Source organism: Aythya marila, assembly GCF_965140915.1.
Source record: "Aythya marila genome assembly, chromosome: 1".
In the NCBI taxonomy this organism is placed as follows: domain Eukaryota; kingdom Metazoa; phylum Chordata; class Aves; order Anseriformes; family Anatidae; genus Aythya; species Aythya marila.
Genome location: NC_139042.1, coordinates 37,379,610 through 37,401,817, shown reverse-complemented (window position 1 = coordinate 37,401,817; position 22,208 = coordinate 37,379,610).

The window sequence follows — 22,208 nt, the reverse complement described above, 5'->3', positions numbered from 1 at the left end:
GCTTACAACCTACGGTCTGATGAGCCAGTACCCAACAGGACACTTCGTGGGCTGTTCCCGCCTGTTACTTGCCAGGGAAGGAAGCTGACTACTATCCGTATCAATGCCACCGTGCAGGCAGGTATCAATCTGACACATGAAACACACCTGTCATCGGACGGCACCACGCATGCGATGGAGGATGGAAAAGAAGCCGTTTTGCTGGGGGCGCGATTGTGCAGAAGACAAAATAAAAGAAGAGCAGCGTGATGCAGAACAGAATTGGCTGGGGGCAACTCTCAAGGGGCTAGACCTTCATCTAGAAGGATGGCTTAAATCACTTTTGCAAACAATATTGCTACTAGTAATAGTATTCATTGTGGTAAGGCTAGTATATGCATGTATAAAAGCAAAAATAGCTAAAAGCAGTATAATGAATCACAGCCTGCTGACCATTCTCACCAAAAATCATGAGGAGTTCCCATTGTCATCACTTGCTCCTGGGACGGATACTCGTCCCTAAGTAGTTATGATTAAATCACACTTAGCGTAACGGGTTAAAGGGGGTGCGCTGCTGCATAAAGAGGGGGGAGATGTGGGATTATTCTGGGTTGTGCCTGCGTGCACGAGGGGAAGGGTCTGGGGTGCCTGCGAGCACAGTGGGAGGGGTCCAGGGTTCCTGGGTGGGACGCTTTGACACTATATAAGATAATGTCATGCAGTAATAAATTGGCTTATGGCACAGAACGCTGGTCGTTGTGTCTGTTTGTCCCGGGGCTTTCAGTCAGGTTATCCTACACTACTAATTAATTTTTCTCTAAAAGTCAACACAGAAAACATTACATAAAAATTATGACTTACATACAATAAAAAAAAAATAAAAATAACAGTTCATACTCCTTACCTATTTTAAAAGAATGATTGAACCAGAGTGTGGATTCCAAAAGCAATTCCTTTGCCATGGAAAGACATATATGAAAGCCTGAGGTCTGGGAAAACTTAAGGAAATAGAATTTGTTTCCAGCAGTTAGGGGAAGTCCTTTTTAACTGTGAAGTTCCTAATCACATGTCTTACTATTGCAAAATATATGCCCTCTGTGCTTAGCAAACTGAAAACAAAGGTAATTTGCATAGTCATTTTCCTACTTATTTCATAAGATTCTGATAATATTTTTAATCAGTTATAAATGGTTCTTTAGCATGTCTATAGTATGAGATAGGATATAAAACTTAAGGTTATTCCAAATATTAGATTTATTTTTTTTTTCTTAACAATTTGAATGACTGAAATGTTACAGTTTGTATTTTCTTTTGGTCAGAAAAATTTTGTCTACATTGTACAACAAAATTTTACCATGGCAGAAAAAATAAAAATCTGGGTATCCAAAAGAACATTATAAACCCTCTCACTGCAAAGTGCATATTCAGGGCAGTGCTTGCAGTGGCAGCTGGCACCCTTGATTAGAATGTACAGCAACAAAGATATCAAAGACATCAAAGATGAGGAAAAAAAAAAAAAAAAAGTCATTCATAACATAAGCTTAATATTATGAGCTAAACCTAAGAGACAGATACCTAAAATTCTAACATGTTGAAGAGTGACATAGATTCCACTGTTTTTTTTTTTTTTTTTTTTTTTTTTTCTTCCCCCCTCCCAAATAATCTTTAGGACACCTCTGGAGGGACCAAGATCCATAGCTTCATTCACATATCAGCTGTGAGATGTATAGTAACCTATACATCTCACACAGCCTGAGTATAGTAACCTAGTGCCATTTGCTTTTCATAGAATGTTTCCAGATTTTGTATAGGCATTCTCACAGGACTTACGGGTACCACTGTCTTTTGGACCAAAATATGGAAGCCAAGAAAGTTTTCCCAAAGTCACTAAAGTCATATTATATTTGTATAAACATAAATCTAACCAGCTACCTGCAAGGTGGAAGACTAAAATAAGTCTATGCTTTCCCTCTGTTCAATTAAGTCTAGTCTTTGCAGCAGGTAGACACTAGAGAGCTAGTCATCTTATTAGATTTAGTTATTTACAATGACAATAATCAATTTCTGAACTCCTTTAATTGTATTGATTGCAAAGGTCCCCACTGAGTACACTGCAAAATTACACAGCTAAATCACCTAACAGACCTAAATTTGATGTCTGAATCTGGAGTTGATCTTATTTTAACTGTTATAAGTACATTAGATCTGAAGTGCTAGGAAAGACCAAAACTTGTCACTGGTTTGGAATAAATGAGTAGTTTAGCACCTTTATGGCTATTTGGATTCATCATCTCTGATCTCAAGTATTAATTGAGTCCATGTGCTTGAAATACCCTCAGCACTTCTAAGTAATGTGACTGTATTGAGTTCACTAAATAGACCAGTAGTCAGAATGACTTTTGTTCAAAGACATAACTTGAGAAGGAAATGGCACCTCTGTTTTCATGTTGGCACCCAGATTAAAACACAAGACATCTCCAGAAACAAAGAGCAATTGTACAAATTATCTGCTGTGACATAATGAATACTGGACATAATATGTACTGAATATACATGTATGCCTATCTTTCATGTGACTTCAAGGAATTTACTATTCCTTAGATGTGGAAACATTACGTGGGGAACAATAACTTCTCTGAATCTTTAGTTTTCTTTCTTTAGGTTATTCTTTAAGTTATTTCCTTTCTTTAGCTGTCATTTACAATGCAAAATAGACTGTACTTCAAAATATACTTTCTTGACTTTTCCACTTTTGGCTTAGTGAAAACTGATGGACCGATAATTAGTCACTAATATATTAGTCACATTCTCCTCAAGCACACATGGAAACACACACACACATACATGTACAGAGGAAGAATTATATTTTTGACAGAAAACTATATCAGACAGAATGTTTCTTCTGAAAATAAGTGACTGTTTTTCCTATGCAGCTAGTGAAAATGAATACTTATGAAGACCTTTAGAGAAAACATGGTAAAAATCAATGTCTCATTTTAAGAATTTATTAAGTGGGAAAAACAGCTAAGGTGAAAGCATATCAACAAACCTCAGACACCTAAAACACAGTCAACTCCAGAGGTAGATGTCTAAATCTAGGGTATAAAATATCACCACAAAATCACTTTATAAACCTCTCCAGAGTCTGCTTCATCTGATCTATTTAAAGTATTCATTTGGACTGAGATAAATTGCCATCCTGAGGCACTTACTCTTTTTGATGGCAATGAAAGATTCTAATGTGACATTCCAGAGATTAAACTAATCTTACCCAAGATGCCAACTATTTAGAAGGAAGTCAGATGCAGAAGTTAGTCAGAATATATCTGCTTTTTATGGAGAGGTGTTACAGCTATCATAAAGTTGCTTCCCATCAAAAGTACCTTTCAGAATGCAAAAAGCTTTGCTGCGAGTGGTGAAGTTTCATAGATGTTAACTTTGATGACTAAAGACTAAGCAAGACTCCAAGCAAACAAACAAGGTTTGGAAGAAATAATCTGAATTGTTTATTCAAATTGAAGTTTGGCATTTAGAAAAAAATAAAAAATGGCCAATAACTAAGCATTTTGATGACCCCATTCAGGTACCACTGAACAAGTATACAGTGAAGCAAGCAAACAAGCAAGAAAATAACCAACCAAAAAGTCCCGAGTACAAACACGTAGGAATATTCATACAGGATTCAGATGTGTCTATTTATCAACATAGTACAAATAATAAAGATATTCTTATAATCTATTATATTAAATAGATTTTTTTTTTTTTAATCTCTTGAAATTTCATCACTTTCTGTACTCAGTCTATCACTTCTTTACTCTTTAAAACATAGTTACAATAGCTGACTTCCTTTCCAGAGAGCTTTGAGGTATAAAAATTGAGGATCACCACGACTATAGATTTTTTAAAGCTATGTTTTATTTTTAATACACTTACTAAGACATTGTTAATTTGAACACCATTGTGGAGATAGACTACTGGAACCACTCCCTACCTTCCCTAAGACAGAGCCAGAAGGCAGACAGGATACATGATATAGCAGATTCCATAATGCTCTCTTCACCTGTCTGAATACAGTGATTCAAAGGATAAGAGGCAATGGAAACAGGATCCTACATGGCACAGCAGGCTTATCTCATCAGTGACTACCCCAACTTCCCAGGCATCCTTGTGTAATAGGTATGAGGCACTGAAAGTTGAACTGAACAATATTGAGGACAGTGGTTCGTCTGGCTTGGAGGTATTGCTGAGGTTAAGTCAGACTGTGCCCTGCATGAAAACTCCTTTTGCAAAGAAAAAAAGATAGGTCATTGTCATAGGAGGCTCCCTTCTGAAGGGAACAGAAGGCCCAATATGCAGACCACACCACTTCATAGGGAAGTGTGCTGCATCTCTGGGGCCTGGGTTAGAGAAGTGAAGAGAAAGCTTCCTACCCTGATGCAGCCCTCAGATTTTTATCCATTACTTATTTCTCAGGTTGGTAGTGATGAAGTTCCAACGAGTCCAAGGACAATCAAGACAGACTTCAGGGCTTGAGTGCACCCTCACTAAAACTGCAGATGACGCCAAGTTAGGCAGAAGTGTTGACCTGCTTGAGGCTAGGAAGCTTCTACAGAGGGATCTGGAAAGTCTGGACCAATGGGCCAAGGCCAACTGTATGAGGTTCAAGACTAAGTGCTGGGTCCTGCACATGAGTCACAATAACCCCATGCAATGTTACAGGCTGGGGGAAGAGTGGCTGGAAAGATGCCTGGTGGAAAAGGACCAGGAGGTACTGGTCGATAGCCAGCTGAATATGCTACCTGATACTTCCTGTCTTCATTTCTTTCCAGTCAAGTTAGATGCTCTTGCAAGATACTACCCTTGTGTGATACATACACAGTATAACATAATATTCCAGGGAGATATGCCAGAACATTGATCCTGAATCCTGGTCTCTCTTAGTGGCCTAAACACAGAAGGTCTTCTCCAAATAGTTTCCATTTCTGAAGGAGGATTTTTAAAGGCATGAATTATTTACCAGGAGTGACCTGTTCATTTAGATAAAGACTCTCAGCCATATATGTCAATTAGTTTCACTCACTTTGTACCCAGTCCTAGTTTCTTTAGAAACCACTCTGAGTCTGCTAATAAGGTGTTAATGTTAGTGATGATCAATTTTTTTGTTTCTTCTACTGCTAGAAATCAATGTACATTTACTTTATTTAGCAATAGAACGTAAATGAGACTGATGATCCTATGAAAAATGTGCAACAGGAAAAAAAAAAAACAATAACTGATTTGAATATTCTGAACAATTGTTCTTCATGACTTCAGTATTTAAGGTTACATGGCTAAATGTAATCAATGTTATTTGCCCAGTGCTAGCCCTTAGTCTGCGACAGATTAAAGGTTGATTTATTTAGAACATTTTTTCAAGCAATTGTTCTCAATAAATAATTGCTAGAAGATGATTAATATTATATGGATTTTCTGAATTTTTTATGTTACAAAAAGGCTAGTAACAATCTTATGATTCAGACAATGAACTTACAACTAATAAAACTTTTATGAATTATAATATTCATTGCTATGCACCATAGGTATGACAAAGATGTATCTGAAATTACTGCTTGGATGCATTAGAAGACAACTGCTTGACTATTAGAAGATGCCATTTAACTGAAAAACCTTAATTTTATTGTATATCTTTCAGTTTCTGCTATGAATGAAAAAGAGACAGGAATTGAATACAATTTCTTAGAATCATAGAATCATAGAATATCCTGAGTTGGAAGGGACCCATAAGGATCATTGAGTCCACAGACTTACACAAGTAAAAAACAAGTTGAATCCTACTCTTACCTTTTCCTCACTTTTTGCACTGAAGTATCTTAAGAATTAGAATACTAGCAGGCCTCATTCCACAGATCATACTGTATTTATTCCCTTCCCTTCCCTTCCCTTCCCTTCCCTTCCCTTCCCTTCCCTTCCCTTCCCTTCCCTTCCCTTCCCTTCCCTTCCCTTCCCTTCCCTTCCCTTCCCTTCCCTTCCCTTCCCTTCCCTTCCCTTCCCTTCCCTTCCCTTCCCTTCCCTTCCCTTCCCTTCCCTTCCCTTCCCTTCCCTTCCCTTCCCTTCCCTTCCCTTCCCTTCCCTTCCCTTCCCTTCCCTTCCCTTCCCTTCCCTTCCCTTCCCTTCCCTTTCCCCCTCCCTCTTCTCCTCCCTCTTCTACTTCCCCTGCTCCTTCCCTTTCCCCTTCCCTTTCTATTCTTCTTCAGAAGGATTTTAAAGAACACTTTTGCTGCTGTTCCATTAGCTGAAATTTATTAATGTAAAGGCAATCATTCATATTATTTACCTTGTGAAATTAAGAAAGTATGCATAATTTAGCATACTTCATATCACGTGGCAAACTCAGGTTAAGAGCTGTAATACTGTGAACTAGACTGACAGATTCCTATATTCATGTGGCAGACCCAAGTAGCTATAGAAAAAGCATCCTATACCAGGATGCCTTCCCCTTCTATTTATCATGAAGACAGTTTCTTTCATATTTATCACTACAGCAAGAGGAATAATGATAAGTGGTCCCTGCATAAAACAAAACAAACAAACAAACAAAAACTACAAATATGTACTTCTCTTCAGGGGAGCAATAGATTTTTGAATTTACTACAATTGCATCTGATAAAATTGAGCGATCATTAAGTTAGGTACAATTGTACTTTATCTGTATTTACAAACAAACAAACAAAAACCACTCTGCTATCAAACCTATGTGCAATTTAACTTCTGGCTCTAAATGTTTAGGATTTCTAGTCAGGGATATCCAAAACTTCTTGACTCCAAATATGCATGTTTTTATTAAAAAAATAATTAAAAAAAAATCAATGTTGTAATTAATTCTGCTTTATGCATACTATAATTAAAATTAAGAACAATGAACTTCATAATATCTAGGACAGTTTGAAAAGGTCTTATTTTATATTCACAAATGAAAGAACTGTGAAACAGTATTTTATTTTTTTTTTTCTGGAAAGAAAATGGCTCAAGCTGCTGACAAGCTGTATTGGGTTTGTGTGGCAAGGTTTTGGCATCAGGGGCCTCTGTGAGAAAAGTCCAGAAGTTGCCCTATGGTAGACACGGCCAGTTCCAGCTGGCTCCAAAAGGGACACACTGCTGCCCGGAGCAGAGCCAATAAGCAATGTTGTCTGAGCCTCTGTGAGAGCAGATTTAAGAAAACAAACAAATCAAAAAAAAAAAAAATCAACAACAAAAAACACTGCTGTGCAAGAGCAGGAAGAGCAGGTGGGAGAAGGAGAGGTAAGAAACAACCCTGCAGACAGCAACGTCAGTGCAGTAGGAGGGAAGGAGGTGCTCCAGGCACTGGAGCAGAAGTTTCCCTGCAGCCTGTGGAGAGGCCCCTGGTGGAGCAGTCTGTCCCCCTGCAGCCTATGGGTCCCATGGCAGAGCAGATCTTCACACTGCAGCCTGGGAGGAGCCCATGGTGAGCAGGTGGATCTGACCTGAAGGAGGTTTGTAAGAACCCCTTTACAGAATTTTTGTTCCTTTACTTGCATATTGAAAATGTTTTGAACTACTTTGAGAACATTGATTTCGTGGGGGTACCTTACAAAACTAAAAAAAATATTTAGAAACTTTTTACCTGGCTCTTGAAAAGTAATGTGGGATTGAATACATACATGGAACAATTCTGGGGGAAAGAAAGAAATCGAAAAACTGAAAGCTCAAAACCAGATCATATGCAATTGGATTTTTTTTTTTCTCATGCATAAAACAGCTGTTTAATTTTTGTATATTCAAATTTTTTCTTCTAAATACCTTTCCTTTAAGGAAATAATTCATATTTGAGTTTAGAAACCTGGTAGGCATTATAGTGTTCCTTTAAATATGTAACTGAACTGTACAAAAGTATTCACAACAAAACTTGACACCTGCTAAAACAAATTATGACTCATCTTAAGAACCAGAGAATAATCTATAGGCTTTCATTGTTGATATATATAATTATGAATGAAGAATGATTTTCACCATAGAGGTGATTCTCCCAGATGTGACTCTCCCTCTAAATTTAGCATTAGTGCAGCCTCACCTAGAGTATTGTGTGCAGTTCTGGACTCCACAATACAAAAAGGATGTTAAGGTCCTTACAAGCATTCAGCAACAAAGCTGGCGAAAGGGATGGAAGGCATATCTTATGAGGAGAGGGTGAGGACATAGGTTGTCTTGTTAAGAGAAAAGAAGGCAATTACATTGCTCTCTACAACTTCCTGAGAAGGGGAAGTAGAAAGGGAGGTGCTAGTCTCTTCTCCCTGATACCAATGAAGGGAAGCATGAGAATGACATAAAACTGCACCAAGAGAGTTTCAGACTAAATATTAGGAAAAATTTCTTTACCATGAGGGTGGTCAAACACTGGTCAACTACCTCCAGGAGAGGTGGTAGAAAGCCCATGCCTCTTAGTGTTAAAGAGTTATTTGGATAATGCCCTCAATATGCTTTAAATTTTGATTAGCCAAGTGGTCAGGCAGCTGAAAGTGGTGATCTTATGTCCCTTTCAAGTGAATATGTCATGCTTCTATGTTATGCTATGTTTTCCTTAAAATATTATTTATCGAGGCTTTGTGGTGGTTTTACCGTGCTGGGCAGCTAAACCCCACAACCGCTCTCTCACTCCCCCTCCTTTAGATGAGGAGGGGGAGAAGTAAAGCAAAGAACAACTCACGGGTTGAGATAAGGATAATTTAATTAAAGGGAAATAATTATAATAATTAAATAAAGACTACCATGAACTAAACAATTTAACTAAGGGGAAATAAAAGTGAAAGGGGAAAAAAAAAGGGAGGAAAACAAACAAACAAAATAAATGAAAGCTATATGGAAGTGCAGAGGAAAGAAATTACTCTCTACTTCCCACAAATGAGCAATGATTGACCACGTCCTTGAAGCAAGGCCTCAACGCACGCAGCCGGTGTTCGAGAGGAGGACTGACGTCTTCTCAACAAGAGCCCACCCCTCCCCTCTTCTTCCTGTTTCCACCTTTTATTGCTGAGTGTGACACCACATGGTATGGAATATCCCTTTGATTGGTTTAGGTCAGCTGCCCTAGTGATGTTTCTCTCCTCACTTTTTTGCCCACCCCCTAGGAGGGTTAGAGAAAGGCCCAACGCTGTGCCACTGCTGCTCAGCAGTAGACACAACACTGGTGTGATAACACTGCTGGTCCAGCTACAAGTACAGAGTACGGCACTGTATGGGCTGCTGCCGGGAAAGTTAACATTCCAGCCAGACCCAGTACAGGCTTAAAGAGTGTATACTGGATATTTTGTCCAGAAAGATACTGTGAGAAGCAGTATTGAGAGCTTTGCCAAGATTCAAAATGGTTACATCTATTGACCTCTCTTGGTCAGCTAAGTGGGTAACCTTGTCATAAACGGAAATGTATTTAATTAAACAGGACTTTCCCCTAATGAACCAATGTTGACTGTGAACAATTGTCCTTCAGCTGTTTTTCAATAACTCCCAGAATAATTTTCGCCATAATTTTACCAGTCACTGAAGAGACTGACAAGCCTGTAATTACCAGGGTCTTCTTTCTTACCATCCTGAAAATTGGCACAACATTTGACAGGTTCCAGTCAACTGGTACCTCTCCAGATTCCGAAGACCATTGAAAAATAATTGAGAGAGGTCTTGTTATATATGTTCATCTGATTTGTGTCAGTATGGAACATTTCTTCCCTTTCCTTCCAGTGTCCCAGTCTCCCCCTCATTATAGTCAAATTATCAAATCTTCAGAAATATTCCTCAAATCCATGAGCCTATTTGCTTTTGTTATTCCGAACTCTTATTCCTAACAGTTACAGACTTTTTGCCTTCTTTGTGGTTGATTTAGCACTGCTATAGATGTGACTGGAGTGTCCCTGTGAATGGCCTGTGAGGAATGTTTTAACTACTCGTGAAGTGTCAATAAGAGAGCTATTTGTGTTTGTATGTTCTTTCTTTGAAGTCTCTGATGTCTGGGGGTTTCAGAACAACTGCTAATAACTAGTTACTATTATGGCTTCTGAATGAGACACTATGCAAGCCCCTGATATCTGGCCAGGTGGCCAGGAGATTAAGGAGAAAAAAAAAAGAAGCTGAAGGACGGCTAGGAGACAAAACTTGCAGGGGGCGCTGTGTAAGCTTGACATGCTGCCAAGGAGTACAAAGGGGAAGGACAAGAAAAATCTTGGAGAGGAAGACTATGAGCCTTCAGCATGAAAGACCCCTAGAGACCCCCAGAGGGACCACCGGAGACTGATGCGCATGCTCCAGTAGGAGGGACTGGATCCCGGAAGCTAATTATAATAACATATTTTTTTTAGAAGTAGTAATTAATATGTATTAGTCTAGGAGCATAAAAAACAGCTACTTGATGTAACTGGTGTGCATCCTGGTGAGGCAGAGACTCCCGGAGCACCCAGCGCTGTTTGCTTACCTCTATTCCTTTAATAAATTGTAAACTTTGATTATAATCCTATTTTGAAGACTGAGCCATTTATAACAGTCTCACAATGACATCAGCCAGATCTTTGAGTACCCTAAGATGAATCATATCAGGCCCCATAGACTTAAGTGTATCCAGCTGAAGCAGCAAATCCCACACAAGTTTGGCGTTGGCTGGGAGTTCATCATTCCTGCAAACAGTTCATTTTTGGTTCATACAAATCATCATTGGTGTTGAACACAGGTGAGGAAGTCATTAAATGTCTCTGCTTTGTCTACATCCCTATCTCTGAGGCAATCAACCTCATGAAATAACAGACTGATGTTACCTTTTGCTGTTAAAATACTTTAAAAAGCCCTTTTTGATGTCCCCCACAGTACGGGCTAGTTTCAACTCTAACTGAGCTTTGGGCACACAAATTTTCTCCTTACAATTGTGAGCTGCATTTCTGTAGTCTCTCTGTGTCACCTAACCTCTCTTCCGGTGTCCACATACTTTCCATGTTGAAATTAAATTCAAATTTGGATGCATAAAAAATACCATATAGTTTAAGATGCTGTCTGAACTACCTAGTTTCAGTGAAGCTAGCTAATTTAAGTGAAACAGCAGTACAAAGTAGAAAAATAATAGTTTCAATACTTTTATTTATTTAAAGTTAACTCTGTAAAGAGATAAATACAAAAAAATGATTGGACTAAATGGATGTTTTTTCCATAGAATCTAGCTGATCAACTGCACTTGAAATTATACGCTGTTATCATAACTTCAGATTTCATGCACCTTTTGACATTTTAGCTCTCTTTGAAGAAACTACATGTGTGACAAGCTGCACAGGTTAGACAACTGGCAATTATTTTTATGAGTGTGGCTATGCAAGATATAAATATGAGCAATTTAACCTTGAGGAGATCTCTGAAAAGAGTGCTTCTGCATTGACATAACTTTGGGACATAAAATATTTTAATGAGTCCTGCTGTAGTATTTAATCTGAATAATTTAGTTTTCTAATTTGCATTTTAATTCCAGATGTGCAATGAACTTGTTCTCCTAAAATAAGTACCTAATTTTCCCCTATAGTTTTTAGAGAAAGTTATATGATTTAGGATCCTTAATAGGGAGATTCCATCCACATATTTTAGAAACTTATTTCCGTACTTATGTGTCCATCATTGAGTTTTGGAGACTGGAAACAGACAGCTAACAGGGGAAGACTGAGTCACAAAACATTTCCGATAAAAGCTTATGGAAAAAATCTCCTTTAAAAATATAAATATATATTTACTCAAGATACTGGTGTGGCCTATAGCTATACACATAATTAAATAATGTAATAATAAATGATGGTAAGAGTTTGGGGAAGTGAAGTTCATACAAGGTTCTCTTTCAGTTCAAATTGTTTCACAGATTTATTAGATTAATATTAGTAATAGACTAAATAGGTTTTGGTTTCAGACAAAAACAAAACAAAACAAAAATTCTATTAGGAGGAGGAGTTGTCATGAAGCACAAGACAGGTTGTCACTGTAACAGTACATACAGTAGGCATGGTTGTAGCTGAATGCAGCAAAAAGTGACCTGTGGTCAGCTCTGCAAGTCAGTTTGTATTACCTCCATTGGTACCAAAAGCAGAATAAAGTTCACAGTTAAACCAGGCTGTCCTAGTGTAGAGCAAATGTGTCTTTTCCAAAAGCTCCCCATAGTTTGAGGCAGGAGATAGTGGGTATTCCATGCAGTATTTCTCTAATACATTGTGAAAAGCCTATCCTATTCCCAGATTTTCCCTAATGTTCTTAGTCAGGGTTATTTCAATGTGTACATTCACAGATCCCCAAAACAGACAGAAAACAGACCCCCTACTCTAGCTACTTCCCTACTAGATCATATTGAGGTTTGCTGGGAATCTTTGTCAGAATTTGGAGACTATACGGGTGTTGTGGTTTAACCCGGCTGGCAGCTAAACACCACACAGTCGTTCACTCACCCTCTCCCCTCCTTCTCTGGGATGGGGGAGAGAAATGGGAAAGTGAAGCCTATAAGTTGAGTTAAAGACAGTTTATTAAGACAGAAAAAATAATAATAACAGTAATAATAATAACAGTAATGATGATAATAGTACTACTACTCATAATGTGTACAAAACAAGTGATGCAAAATGCAATTGCTCACCACCCACTGACTGATCCCCAGCCTAACCCTGAGCAGTCTGGCCCTCCCCACCCCGGCTAGCCATCCTTATATCTTGTTTAGCATGATGTCAGATGGTATGGAATACCCCTTTGGCCAGTTTGGGTCAGCTGTTCTGGGTCTGTCCCCTCCCAGTTCTTGCTGCACCTCCAGCCTGCCCGTTGGCAGGACAGAGTGAGAAGCTGAAATGTTCTTGGCTTGGTGTAAGCACTACTCTGCAACAATAAAAACATCAGTGTGTTATCAGCACTCTTCTCATCCTCAGCCAAAACATAGCATTCTACCAGCTACTGGGAAGAAAATTAACTCTGTCCTAACTGAAATCAAGGCAACAGACAACAAGACAATACAATTTTTGTATTTCTGCTAGAGTTCAAATACCATGACATGTCATATAGAGAAGCACTACTTCTTAGAGCTTGATGCCATACAGAAACTGTGCACACAGAGCTCCTGTCAGCCTTGATGTGATCAAAAAGAGGAAACAGTCAACATCTGGCAGATCTGTAGCTACCTAAAACCTACACAATATATGAGTTTAAAGATCAATGCTAATATACAGAAAAAAAAAAAAAAAAAAAAAAAAAAAAAAAAAAAAAAGCAATAGGTCCTGACTCTGCCTGCCTCCAGTTATTGACAGGGCATAAAAAGCAAGCAATAGGTATTTGCCTGACAGTAGGCACTGAAAAAATTAGAGAGGAAACTACACGGTTTGATACATACTACTGACTTGATGTAATTGTTATACCAGTTTAGGAATGTGGGGTCTGAGTTTTCAAAAACTGAATCTGAAATTGCTTGCAGCATTGACCTAATATTCTCTATATCAGGAAAAGAAGAAAGCAGAAAGGCCAGAGAAACACATAAGAAATAAGAGAAGCAGAATTAGGTCAGAGGGAAGAAACTAGACAGCAAGCAAAGTCAAACAGCTAGGCACAGCAGAGATAGCGGTGGTTTATGAAACGGATTAATGTCTGCAGAATTAATGTGCTGTGTACAGAGACATGAGCCATGAGAGTATTACATTATAGGGAGGAGTAATACAAAGGGAAGCCTTCATTTAAGCAGATAGAAAGTGGCTGAGAGGTTGACAGAAATATTTCTTTCTGATGTATTATGCTCTTTCATAAATAAAGATGCTTTGCCAAGTAGAAGTGATGTGTTGTGCTTTTCCACAATGATCCATGTAAAATATTAACTCAACAACATCACATTATTTTTTTCTACTGTATTACTTTCACTGCATGTAAAACAACTTCTGTTTCCCTTTGATATGTCGAAAAATATAAAGGTTTCTCAAGAATGAAAGAACAATAATTCTTACCAAAAAAAAAAGTGGTTTCTTTTTTTTTTTCCTTCCCCTTCCCCTTCCCCTTCCCCTTCCCCTTCCCCTTCCCCTTCCCCTTCCCCTTCCCCTTCCCCTTCCCCTTCCCCTTCCCCTTCCCCTTCCCCTTCCCCTTCCCCTTCCCCTTCCCCTTCCCCTTCCCCTTCCCCTTCCCCTTAATATAGTTCTTCACGACATTACAATACTATCAGTAATGGTGAAATTCCTTTGAATATAATTGCATGATATAAAAATGTTTGGTATTAACAAGGGCAAAAATATGCTTCTTGTCCTCACTGTCTAAATATGATAACATATATGTTGTTGATAAGAGAAAACAAACCAACCAACCAAACAAAAGTCATATTTAGAATTAATGCTTTTTTCCTTAAACAAACAAACAATTCTACTAAAATCATTGGAGCTCTACTCAAGTCATATTTGATCAGTTGCATATAGGATGTCCACTGACATCATACTGTAATTCACGTTATAACAAAAACAGGTCAAATATTTTTCATTTTACATTCTAAGTCATAGCGATGATGCTTATCTTCTACGAAACCTCTGTGTTTTTTATTCATCTCTAAATGTACTTAGCTTAACTGTACGCTTCCAGGAATGGGACATGCAGAACTTTTCTGAAAAAACCTGTTCCAGTGCCACACCACCCTCTGAATAAATAATTTATTCAGAATACCTAATCTAAATCTACCCTGTTTTAGTTTAAAGCCAAAACTCCTTGTCAACTGCACTCCCAGACAAAGTATCCCTCCCCAGCTTTCCTGTAGTTCCCCTTTAAGTATTGGAAGTCCAATCTAAGGTCTCCATGGAACTCTTCTCCAGGATGAAGAACCCCAACCCCCTCAGCCTGTCTTCACAGGAGAGGTGCTCCAGCCCCTTGATCACACTTCTGGCCCTCCTCTGGACTTGTTCTAATGTTCTTCCTGGTCTGGTTGCATCAGAGGTGAATGCAGGACTCCAGGTGGGGTCTCATGAGCACAGAGTAGAATGGGAGAATCACCTCCCTCGGTCTGTTGGCCATGTTTCTTTTGATGCAGTCCAGCATATGGCAAGCAGACATTGCATTTGTTCCTTCACAAAATATTTAAGAACTCTGACTGTATTTGGTTTAGAGATGCTTTTCTGAACTGTTGTCTGCTTACTAATCATGTGACTAACTTATCCTCTATTTCATCCTTCTCTGAGTCTATTGATTATTTTTTCGATCTTTCTATTCATTGTACATTTGCTCTTTTGGACCTTTAACAGAAGTGCCTTTTATTCTTTGTTTTCATAGATTTACTTCAGACATAAACATTAAAAGCTGTCAAAGTGCTTATTGTAAAGTCAACTTCTCATTTTTTTATTGCGTGATGAGTAATTGATCCTTATAAAGATTGTTTTCTTCTTAAAATCTGAAAGACAAAATAGGTTAAATTTGAAGGAGAAAATTTGAAGGAGAAAATTTGAAGAAGAAATTTGAAGTGTGTCATTGTGAAGGAGATGTGTCATTGTGTGTCATACTGAAGGAGAAAGGAAATTAGAGATTTATTCACAAACATACTGTAGGAAATATTTAAAACAATAGCATATAATATTGGGTCTGCAAGCTCATAAAGACTAAATACAAAAAATAATAATAATTAAGGTAATCTAAATTTAAAATGTGAAATAAAAGATATGTTTTAGTACATCCTTCAGTCTGCAGTCAAAAGACACTGATTGATTAGTATAGCCTGATTGTGCCAGGCATTAGAGATGTTAAATTAGAGATGGTAAATTATATCCAATAACACATAAAGATAATTAAGGTAACAGATAATCACAGAATCACAGAACGGTAGGGGTTGGAAGGGACCTCGAAAGGTCATCAGGTCCAACCCCCCTGCCAAAACAGGTTCCTCAGAGCAGGCTGCCCAGGTAGGCGCCCAGACAAGCTTTGAATATCTCCAGAGAAGGAGACTCCACAACCTCCCTAGGCAGCCTGTTCCAGTGCTGTCATCCTCACCATGAAGAAGTTCTTTCGCATGTCAGTGCGGAACTTCCTGTGCTCTAACTTGCAGCCATTGCCCCTTGTCCTATCCCCACAAACCGCTGAGAAGAGGTTGGCTACGTCCTTCTGTCCCCCACCCCTCAGATATTTATATACACTGAGGAGATCCCCTCTCAGTCTTCTCTTCTCCAGGCTGAACAGACCCAGGTCTCTCAGCCTTTCCTCATTGGGAAGATGCTCCAGGCCCCGTATTATCTTTGTGGCCCTCCACTGGACTCTTTCCAGGAGATCCCTGTCTTTCTTGTACCTGGGAGCCTAGAACTGGACAGAGTGTTCCAGATGAGGCCTGACCAGGGCAGAGTAGAGGGGGAGAATCACCTCCCTTGACCTGCTGGCCATGCTCCTTTTAATGCACGCTAGGGTCCCATTAGCCCTCTTGGCCACAAGGGCACAGTGCTGGTTCATGGTAAACCTGTCATCCATCAGGACCCCCAGGTCCTTTTCGTCAGAGTTTCTCTCCAGCAGGTAGTCCCCCAGCCTGTACTGATACTTCGGGTTGTTCCTTCCCAGGTGCAGGACTCTACACTTGCTCTTATTAAATCTCATTTGGTTTCTTCCTGCCCATCTCTCCAGTCAGTCCAGGTCTCGCTGAATGGCAGCACAGCCTTCTGGCGTGTCAGCCACTCCTCCCAGCTTTGTGTCATCGGCATACTTGCTGAGGGCAGACACTATTCCCTCATCAAGGTCGTCGATAAAGATGTTGAACAAGACTGGACCCAGCACCAACCCCTGGGGAACACCGCTAGTCACAGGCCTCCAGCAAGACTGCTCCACCGATCACCACCCTCTGAGCTTGGCCAGTCAGCCAGTTCTCAACCCACCTTGCTGTCCACTCATCTATCCCACACTTTCTCAGCTTTGCAAGTAGGCTGTCATGGGAGACAGTTTCGAAAGCCTTACTAAAGTCAAGGTAGATGACATCCACCGCTCTCCCCCTGTCTACACAGCTGGTGATGCCATCATAGAAGGCAGCAAGGTTGGTCGAGCACAACTTCCCCTTGGTGAATCCATGCTGCCTACTCCTCCTTCTTCTCTTCCATTTGCTTGGAGATGGCATCCAGAACAAACTGCTCCAATACCTTTCCAGGGACAGAGGTGAGACTGACTGGCCTGTAGTTTCCGGGATCCTCCTTCCTGTCCTTCTTGAAGACCAGAGTGACATTGGCTCTCCTCCAGTCTTCAGGCACCTCACCCATTCTCCAGGACCTTTCAAAGATGATAGAGAGCGGTTCAGCGATCACATCTGCCAGCTCCTTTAGCACATGCGGATGCATCCCATTGGGACCCATGGATTTGTGTGCGTTGAGCCCATTCAGATACTCCCGAACCACTCCCTCGTCCACCAGGGGGGAGCCCTCCATTTCCCAGACCCTTTGTCCTATTGCCAGGGGCGAGGAGTCCCGGGGGAGTGTCCTTAAAGCAAAGACTGAAGCACAGAAAGCATTCAGCATCTCTGCAATAAAGGTAAGATAAACCTGCAATAAAGATAAGTTAAAATACATAGGAATTGAATACAGAGGTAAAACTAGTAGTTACTGAGACTACAAACAGAAGTAGAACCTCTGCATCCATTCAAAATCCCACTGACTTCATTACTGTACAGGAATATCCAAGAGTGTAGGTTGAGCCAAATAGCCACTATATGTTTTTTCTTTTCTTCACAAAGAATCATAGAATCATTACAGTTGGAAAAGACCTCCAAAGACCTCCAAGTTCATCCTGTCCAATCATTCCCCTACCACTGACATTACACACTAAACCATGTTGCCTAAGCACAAGGTCCAACTTTTCCTTAGACACCCCCAGGGACGATGGTGGCACCACTTCCCTGGGCAACCTGTTCCAATGCCTGACTACTCTTTCTGAGAAGAACATCTTCTAATTTCCAACCTAAACTTCCCCTGGCACAACTTGAGGCCATTCCCTCTTGTTCTATCACTGGTTATCTGCGAGAAGAGGTCAACCCCCAGCTCCCCACAACTTCCTTTTAGGTAGTTGGAGAGAGCAGTAAGGTCTACCCTCTTCTCCAGACAAAACCCCAGTTCTATCAGCCTCTCGTCATAAGACCTGTGTTCCAGACTCTTCACAAGCTTCATAGCCCTTCTCTGGACATGCTCCAGGGCCTTGATGTCCCTTATAGAGGCCCAAAACTTAATACAGTTCTTGAGGTGAAGCCTGATACAGTGTCCCACAGTATTCTCCTGGAGAAGCTGGAACCCAATTTAATAAGAATACTTCTTTCGTAAATGTGTCTTTTTTGTTTGTTTGTTTGTTTGTTTTACATACAAATGAAATTCTCATCTTGATTTCTAGGGCACGTAAAAAGCCTTCTATCCCGTACTCCTCTTCAAAACTGCTAAACCAACAACGAAAGTTCTATTTTATTCTGAACAGTTTTCTAATGTTTTGTTTGTCTATGTAAGCTTATTTACCTTTAGATAAGAAAAGCATCATACAAAACTGCTTTGAAAATTATCATCATTGAAATAAGCCTGAATCATTTTTATACAGAGGCTTAAATCCCCTATTTTAAAATTTCAGAAATAAGCCAGAATAATAAAAAAAAAAAGTGACAAGAAGAGGAAAAATGGTTTCAAATAACTGCATTTTGCAAAACTTTGCATCTTGATTTATATACTGGGTACATACATATTAGAGAAAATATGATGACACAACCTATTGTATATGACTAACATGATATAATTGTGTCTATGAAATATCAGATAAAATGAAGAAAAGGGAAACTGTTGAAGAATCGGAAGCTGAACAGTAAGCTAGCTAAGGAACTTACCTATAAGAACTACTGAAAGGGTGCATAACTTATCTGTAAAGTAACAATTGATGCAAGACCAGTCTTGTTTAATATTGTCTTTAAAAAACCTTACACAATCCCATACTATCATTTCAACTGTGATGTTCATATAAATCTAAACAGTAAGTGCTAATGAAATTTGATACTGACACACATTTGTTAAAAATCAGTAATCTAGAAGTCCAGAAAATCAATACAGAGAATTGATAATTGATGAAGTGTGAGATGTAGAAAATATAAAAATAGAAATTGGTCAAAAAAGCCAAAAGAACAAGTAAGGTGATAAAATTCTAATGTATCATAATTCAAGAGGGTGGTAATGCCCTTATCACTGTGTGATACATTGGAGAATTCTCAAGTAGAAAGACTCACCCAGACAATTTTCAACCCACCACACTGTCTGCTCATCCAGCCCCTACTTCAACAGCTTGTCTGTCAGGTTCTTATGGGGGATAGTGTCAAAGGCCTTACTGAAATTCAGGAAGACAAAATCCACTGTTCCCTCTTCATCCATAAGGCTGTTGATCTCATTATAGAAATGTATGGGGTTGGTCAGGCATGACTTCTCCTTGTGAATACATGCTGACGACTCCTGATGATTTCCTCGCACTTCATCTGCCTGAAAATCACTTCCAAGAATAGCTGTTTCAACTTTCCAGGGATTAAGGTGAGGGTGATTGGCCTGTAGTTCCCAAAGTCCTCCTTCTTGGCCTTATTGAAGATGGAAATGACATCTGTTTTTTTCAGTCTTCAGGCATTTCACAGAATCACAGAATCATCTCGGTTGGAAGAGACCTCCAAGATCACCTAGTCCAACCTCTGACCAAACACTGACAAGTCCTCCACTAAACCATATAACTAATCTCTGCATCTAAATGTCTTTAAAAGGCCTCCAGGGATGGTGACCCCACCACTTCCCTGGGCAGCCTATTCCAATGCCTAATAGCGCTTTCAGTAAAGAAGTTATTAATTTCCAACTTAAACCTCCCTTTGTGCAACTTTAGACCATTCCCCCTCGTCCTGTCACCAGGCATGTGGGGAGAATAGACCAACCCCCACCTCCCTACAGCCTCCTTTAAGGTACCTGGAGAGTGTGATAAGGTCACCCCTGAGCCTCCTCTTCTCCAGATTGAGCAATCCCAGCTCCCTCAGCCGCTCCTAGTAGGACTTGTTCTCCAGACCTCTCACAAGCTTTGTTGCCCTCCTCTGGACTCACTCAAGCACCTCGATGTCCTTCTTGTAGCAAGGGACCCAAAACTGAACACAGTACTCGAGGTGCGGCCTCACCAGAGCTGAGTACAGGGGGACAAGCACTTCCCTAGACCTGCTGGCCACATGGTTTCTTATGCAAGCCAGGATGGTGTTGGCCTTCTTGGCCACCTGAGCACACTGCTGGCTCATATTCAGCCGACTATCAACCATCACTCCCAGGTCCTTCTCTTCCAGGCAGCTTTCTAACCACTCATCTCTCATCCTGTAGCTCTGCTTGGGGTTTTGTGCCCCAGATGCAGGACCCAGCATTTGGCCTTGTTGAACTTTATACTGTTGGCCTCACCCCATCAGTCCAGACTATCCAGATCTTCCTGCAGAGCCTTCCTACCCTCAAGCAGATCGACACACACACCTAACTTGGTGTCATCTGCGAATTTACTGAGGGTGCACTCAATCCCCTCATCCAAATCATCGATATAGGTATTAAAGAGGACTGGCCCCAGCACCGAGCCCTGGGGGACTCCACTAGTGACCAGCCTCCAACTGGATTTGACTCCATTCACCACGACTCTTTGGGCCCAGCTATCCAGCCAGTTTTTAACCCAATGCAGTGTATGCCAGTCCAAGCTAAGTGAAACCAGTTTCTCGAGGAGACTGCTGTGGGAAATGGTGTCAAAAGCCTTGCTGAAGTCAAGGTAGACCACATCCACCGCCTTTCCCTCATCTACCAAGCACGTCACTTTGTCATAGAAGGAGATCAGGTTTGTCAAGCAGGACCTGCCTTTCATAAACCCATGCTGACTGGGCCTGATTGCCTGCTTGCCCTGCAAGTGCCACATGATGACACTCAAGATAATCTGCTCCATGAGCTTCCCTGGCACTGAGGTCAAACTGACAATCCTAAAGTTCCCCAGGTTTACCCTCTGGCCTTTCTTGTAGATGGGCGTCACATTTACTAGCCGCCTGTCGCCTAGGACCTCCCCTGATAGCCAGGACTGTTGATAAATGATGGAAAGCGGCTTGGCCGTCTCCTCTGCCAGTTCTCTCAGTGTCCTCAGGTGGATCCCATCTGGCCCCATCAACTTGTGCACATCCAAGTGCTGTAGCAGGTCGCCAACCGTTTCCTCATGGATAGTGAGGGCCACATTCTGCTCCCCATCCCCTTCCACCAGCTCAGGGTACTGGGTATCCAGAGAACAACCGGTATTGCAGCTAAAGACAAAGGCAAAGAAGGCATTAAGCACCTCCACCTTTTCCTCATCTCTTGTAACTAAGTTTTCCCCCCATCCAGTAAAGGATGGCGATTCTCCTTAGTCCTTCATTTTGAGTTGATGTATTTGTAAAAACAGTTTTTGTTGTCTGCCCTCAGCAGTAGCCAGATTGAGTTTGGGCCTTTCTACTTTTGTCCCTGCACAGCCTCGCAACATCCTTATAGTCCTTCTGAGTGGCCCACCCTCTTTTCCAAAGATTATAAGCCCTCTTTTTTTTTCCTAAACTCAAGCCACAACTCTCTGTTCAGCCAGGTTGGTCTTCTTTTAACACTGATGACGCAGAAACAAATGTCTCAACTGGATTAACATATATAAAAGCAGAAAAAAGTTCAGAATAATTGCTGCAAATAAATTCTAGTATATATTTCAGGTATGCATTGAGAGGTCAAAAAGATTCTGACTGCAGGATGGAACTGAATATGATTGCTTGCAGGAGCTAGTGGTTTGATCTCATGAACCTAAAGCTGTCTTCTATTTGTACATAAGTATATCTATTTAGGATTAATTTGTGTTTTAATCTGATATATATATACACTTACTTTCTGCTGGAATTCCACAGAAATAACAATAGATCTTGATGAAATTGATTTATGATCACTTGTTAGATATTATGCCTTAATAAAACATTTCAGAAATTGTTTGGATCTAAAGCTATTTTAAAAGCTGCTATTATTATTTACATAATTTATCATTTGAATTAAGAGAGTTATATAGATCGTTTAAACTCATTGAGAAAGTCCCTTGGGGGGAGGAAAGTATTCATTCTTTTTCAAGTACACACTGATAGTATTTTATCCTTATTTAGCAAACTAGTAGTTAATAATAGTATTGAGTGTTTCAAGAAGTATTCAGTAACAATAGGCTGTGACTTCAAACATTTTACT